The sequence below is a fragment of the Phocoena sinus genome, chromosome 3, assembly GCF_008692025.1.
Source record: "Phocoena sinus isolate mPhoSin1 chromosome 3, mPhoSin1.pri, whole genome shotgun sequence".
Lineage (NCBI taxonomy): Eukaryota > Metazoa > Chordata > Mammalia > Artiodactyla > Phocoenidae > Phocoena > Phocoena sinus.
This window is the reverse complement of record NC_045765.1, coordinates 20,179,313-20,185,312: the sequence shown is the minus strand read 5'-3', so window position 1 is coordinate 20,185,312 and position 6,000 is coordinate 20,179,313. Positions and strand designations below refer to the sequence as shown.

Here is a 6,000-nt window from a genome sequence, read left to right as displayed (position 1 = left end):
GCTCCTGGTGTGGGGGGGTAGATACCCTCTGAGGGCCTCAAAGGAGGGGAACAATCAAGGTTGCCTTCACTCCTCAGTGAAGACCTCGTGTTTGATCATTACGCTATTTTACTAGTTCCCTTCCCTGACCTATTGCCTTTCTCACCTTCCTCACAGGTCCTCTGCCACGGAAGACTCTTGTAGCAAGGAGGGGATGGAGGGCTCACCCTCCCCGCCTCCCGCCTGCCCCAGGGCTGGGCCTGGTTCCCACATTATCTGCCCTCGGTTCTGCCAGACCCTGGCTCCTGTGACCTAGGCCCCCAGGCCTGGGAGCACAGGGACTGTCACCTTGATCCTGCCCTCCTACCCTCTCCTCATCTGTGCTCCGGGCCTCCTGAGGAGTCCTTTCCATCCCAGGAGGTGTGGTCTCTCTCAGGGTTAATGATTGCTCAGGAGAGGCGGAGGTGGTGTCAAAGTCTGCTGGCCACACCACCGCAGGCCCCAGAAGGTGCCCACCTGTGCCGCAGGGCCCATCATCTGCCTCCGGGGCCCCTTCTGGGGCACAGGTAGGGAGGGCATAGCTCCTCTGCAGCAGGCGCGCGGGGTCTCCTGGCCAGGGGTAGGGACCGAGTGGGGTGGTTGGGGCCATGGCGTGCTCTGGGGGTCTCCCCCGCAGCTGGGTGGGAGCGCTGGGAGGAGGGAGCAAGCACTGAGCAGACCTGGAGTGAGTCCCAGCCTGGCCGCAAGGCCTCAGTGTCTCTTGCAGCGTGAGGCTAGTAATACCTATTCTCAAGGTTCCGATGGCTCCCTTCCTTCTAAGGCCTTGGGCGCTTTGGATCCAATGAGGTTTCTTCTCAGGACAGAGGGAGGCAGGTGCCCTAGAAAAATGAATTCACATGCCCCAGCCCCTTTCACGGGAAGCCTGAAGTGGGGAAGACAGGGTGGCTGAGCCAGGGGCTCCAGAGCTCAAAGAGAAAGGACTGGGCTCCAACTCCAGGTGCTTGGGTTCAGATCCCAGCTCCATCCTGACTTTGGGTGGGCTCCATAACTCTTCTGGGCCTCAGTTTCCTCATCTGTAGAATGGGGACGGTAATAGTGCAGGAAAGACGCTGGAGAGCCCCAGAGCAGTTTGGCCTGTGGTCGGTAATGATGTCCGGTGCCTCCTCGGCCCAGACAAGGAAGTGTCTAGCTGGGACTCACTACAGGTGGCCCCCAGCTCTGGCACATTCCCAGGCCCCGACACATCTCTTTGCCCTGGGGTACCAGGTGGGACTTGGCTGAGAGCTGAGCCGGGCCTGGGCCTCTTCCCTGAGGCAGGGACTGCTGAGTTGGGGCACCAGGCACAAAAGCAGGGGCCTGGGGACACTGAGATCCAACTTATGGAAACAGGCTGTGACCAGTGTGTGGACTCTGGTTCTTATCCACACCCTATTCTCAGGCGGGGGGGGGTGGGGTAGGGGGAGAAACTGAGGCCAGGAGGATAAGGCCTTGCCTGGGGTAAGTGAAATGAGGCAATCCAAACTCCGGATCATTTGACTCCATGTCTGTTTACCAGGGAAGCAGCCTGGGGATGGGACTGGCGGGGCCCCAGGGCCCTGGTGGCACCAAGTGGAGCCCAGATCGAGGCTGGCCCAGGGGCTCCTGGCTTGGGAGCCAGTCTGGGTCTAACACTCTGCCCCTTCCTCTGGGCCATCCCTCTCTGAGCTTCTCTGAGCCTTAGTTTCTTCACCTGGACCCCAGAATAATAATTCCTACAGCTGGGAAACAACTGTGAAAAGTAAACAAGAAGGTGAGAAAGCAGAAATGAGAGTTTGTGGTCAGTTGGAAGTGGTGGAGTGGCTGGTGGCTGAGCCTGCCTGCAGGGGCCCCATGGGTGAGGAGGGCCACCTCCCTCTCTGACCCTCCTGGAGGCCCTGAGCAGTCCTAGGGTCCACACTCCCAGTGCCTCCGAATTCTAGAAAGTCTTGGAGCCGTGGGCTGTTGAGAGCTGTGGCTGTCGCAGGGGGTGGGTATGCCCCTCCCAAAGGGACAGGCCCAAGGGCCTGCGTGTCTCATGGGGTGGGGGCCAGAGCCACTCTAATTTACCTCTGCATCCTTTTTGCTTTGTTTTGTTTTGTTTTTGTTTTGCGGTACACGGGCCTTTCACTGTTGTGGCCTCTCCCGTTGCGGAGCACGGGCTCTGGATGCGCAGGCTCAGCGGCCATGGCTCACGGGCCCAGCCGCTCCGCGGCATGTGGGATCTTCCCGGACCGGGGCACGAACCCGCGTCCCCTGCATCGGCAGGCGGACTCTCAACCACTGCGCCACCAGGGAAGCCCTCTGCATCCTTTTTGACCCTTTCCCAAGCACTTTTTGAGGTCTGGGAAAGGGGAAGTGTAGAGAGAGCTTTGGGGACGGGGCTTGGGGGAAAAGAAGCTGTAATTTCTAGAATGTAGGTAGTCTCATTTTTCAGGAGACAAACTGAGAGTCAGAGAGGAGCAAAGCAGAGCCCCAGGGCTCAGCTGTGCAGGGACTGGGGCCTGGAGAAAGCCATGCCTCCTTCACTCCCATGCCTCGGCCTAGGGCTGCCTGGCATGAAGGAGCCCTGGGGAAGGGACTGGCCTGGGCCCTGTCAGGTCCCTTCCCCAGTATAGTCCATGGGCAACTCCATTCAATTCTCCTCCCCCTCTCCCTCCCCCTCCCCTCCTCTTCTCTTCTCCTCCTTCTCCTTCTTCTTCTTCTTCTTCTTCTATTTAATAGTATTTTCAATGTTGTTAGTTTCAGGTGTACAGCAAAGTGATTCAGTTATACAAATATTCTTTTTTCAGATTTTTTTCCCTTATAGGTTATTACAAAATATTGAGTATAGTTCCCTGTGCTATACATTAGGTCCTTGCTGGTTATCTATTTTACTCCATTCACTTCTTGTTCATTGGTGCTCGCTCTGTCCCTTGCCCCTGCTGGCGGGCCACGAGCTTAGGGGCCAGTGGAGGGGCCACCAACGCCTGAATTCGGCTCCACACCTGACCTGGCCTTGGAGGATAGAGAGAATTTGCACATATGCAGAAGACTAGGGAAGGTGTTCTGGGCAGAGGGGAGGACATTTGCAAATGTCTGGAGGCAGGAAAACAGGCTGTGTACTGAGAACAGGAGCATTCAATGCCCATGGGCCACAGGAGGAGAAGAACGGCGTGTGTGGGAAGAGACCCAGCAGCTGTGAGGTCCTAGCTTGCCAAGCAGAGGGACAGGAAGTGGCTTCCGCAGCCAGTGGGAGCCATGGCGGAGGTTTGAGCTTGGGAGTGGCCGAGCCTGGTGACGTGGGCAGGCTCACTGGTGGGGCAGGTTCAGCCTGAGCCTTCCCCGGCTCACACAGACTCTGTGCATTTTTCTCAGGTGACTGAATCCAGGGGATGATGCTCTGACTGTAGAACTTTGGCCTCATTATGATCAAGTTAGTGTGCATTTATAAAAGTTTTTGTGACAGGGAGGAGGCAAGATTGCGTGAAACCCAGGGCTGGGGCGAGGCAGTGTGAAAGAGCGCTGGACCGGGAGGCAGCAGGTTGGCGTCCAGGCTCTGCCCTGGGCGTGGCGTGTTGAACAGGAGCCTGAGCTGCCCTGGGATTCAGCCCTCTCTTCCTTCCCGGGGGATGGTGAGGGCTTGACGCAGGTAAAAGACTCCGTGTGCCTCACACAGAACATCAAAGGTCATCATGCTGCTCTGAGTAAGGGTCACAGGCTTCTTGAGGCCCCATGAGAATGGGAGGGGGGAGTCAGAAGAAACTTTGATGAGTGATGGGTAGAGCTGGGCGGGGGAAGGGGGCCTGGAGGCAGAGGCCTCAGGGACCCTGCAGAATGAAGCCTGTGTTTAAGGCTGTTCTGCCCCCATCTCGACCCTGGGGGCTCTGCACGGCCTGTGGGAGAGTCTGGCCAAAGGGGAAGAGAAAACCAGAAGCCTGGCAAGAGAGAGCACAGTCATCCTGCTCTGAGTTCTGATCCCATTACTCATTGGGTCACGGCCCTTCCCATCCAGGACCACAGTGCGCTGAGGAATCAGTGGTAATGGGTGCAAAGTTCCAGCCACAGCACTCGGCCATCGTGCCTGCTCCCTTCCCCTGTGGACTGGATCCCAGGACAGGAGTCTCCTGTCTTCCCTACTGCACTTTGACTTGGTGAGGAGCACGGCTGGCATACCTGAAGCTGCACACTTAAATGTCCAACAGTCCTATGGCTGCTGATTCACCTCTAAAGGAGGGGAAGCGAGGGAGCAAAAGAGGTGAGGGTGTTAGGTCCAAGATCACACCCCAAGGGGGTGCCAGGGCTAGCTGCATCCGGCCACTGTTAAGTGTCCCAGATTTTGCTCGCACAGTGGATGCCAGCAGTCTATCAGCATCACCGGAGCCCAGCTCCATCTGCATCTCCGCTATCAGCCCACCACCACCATCATCATCTCCGCCCCACAACCATCAGCACCACCAGCTCCATCTGCATCCCCACCTGCATCATCACGAACATCACTGTTGCGTCCACCCCCACCTCATCCCCACCGCCATCACCACTTCCACGCCCTCTGCCATCCCTACTCCTAACCAAACTGCTCTCTCTGAACCCCAACTCCATGGCGCCAGCACCTCTCATGGCATCGCCATCCCCACAGCACAGTCGTCGTCTCACTGAGGACTGTGGCTCAGCACACGTGATTCTGAGGACTGAGGGCTTTTTTTTTTTTTTGGTGGTACGTGGGCCTCTCACTGTTGTGGCCTCTCCCATTGCGGAGCACATGCTCTGGATGCGCAGGCCTAGCGACTACGGCTCACAGGCCCAGACGCTCCGCGGCATGCGGGATCTTCCCAGACCGGGGCACAAACCCGCGTCCCCTGCATCGGTAGGCAGACTCTCAACCACTGCGCCACCAGGGAAGCCCCTGAGGGCTTATTAATTCCTTCCAGGAAGCGGGTCCATCTGCACTTCCCAACCTGGCTGAGCATAACCCTGCTGTCCAGCATGTGGGCTGTCCTCAGCTATCATCTTTGGAGACCTTGGCAAGCCAATAGTTTTCACAGCCGCTTCCCCAGGGGCACTGGCTAGAGTCCCACTGCAGGTGATGACCCAGAAATACAGTCCTTGGTGTCATCCACACACAGCCCTGCTCTGTTCTTGACCTCTACACTCAATCTCAGGGCATGGGCAGGATCATGGGCACAGGGGAGAGATGGGAGAGGTTTCTGTGGTGACCGCACTGGGAGTAGCAGTCATAAAGTGAAGATGGCCCCACAAGATGCACAAGGAAGGGATTTGCATTTGCTGAGCACCTACTGTGTGCCAGGCACTGAGCTGGCACATTCTATTCTCATTCACCGCCTCCCCCCCTCCGCCCCCAACTTATCACTTATTGGAGGTATCATTCCCATTCTACAGATGAGGAAACAGGCCCAGGGAAGGGCAGTGAATTGCCCACTGCAGCTCTGCAGCTTCTCATCTCTGTAAACTCAAGCAAGGCTCTTCACCTCTCTGAGCTTTAGTTCCCCCAGGTGTAAAGTGGGTATAATGGCTTTCACTCTTAAGTGCTCTTGTGAGTGTTACATAGCACCCGGGCCAGGGTCTGGCACGTCGTAGCTGTTCCTTACGTGGCAGCTCTTACTGTTCATCACCACAATGTTGAATGGCTGCCACACGTTCTGCCAAGGGCTCGGCCGCATTTTTCTTAAGCATTTGCTTGTGTTTCATGTTTAGGTTACTTCCATTTTCCAAGGTCAGAAATAATCGCTTGTGATGAGCAACTTCCTGCAAAAAGTTTCTTTATTTTAGGTTAGTTAGATTACTGGGTCAAAGAGGGCGCGTGTTTTAAAGATTTTGAGTCCACAGCTGAACTGGGTTTTTCCTCCCCTGCTGGAGTCCTGGTGGAAGGTGGGGCTGCACCCTTCCCTCTGTGCATGGGAGAGACCAGGGCCTTGAGCTTGGAGAACTGTGTTTGAATCCCACTCATTTCTAGCTGTGAGATGCTTAGCGGATCAGTCTGAGCCCCAGTTTCCCTGTCTGCAAAAG

The 6,000-nt window shown here is 56.6% G+C and overlaps 1 protein-coding gene across 1 annotated transcript in view; it reads left to right on the top strand.

Annotated features, from left to right (window-relative positions):
• The first annotated feature begins 469 nt into the window (after window positions 1–469).
• CDHR2 (cadherin related family member 2) overlaps window positions 470–6,000 on the top strand; it is a 38,094-nt gene continuing 32,563 nt past the window's right edge. Inside the window, exon 1 of the mRNA XM_032628965.1 lies at window positions 470–545. The gene's annotated coding sequence lies outside the window, so the exon portion shown is untranslated. The remainder of the gene's footprint in view (window positions 546–6,000) is intronic.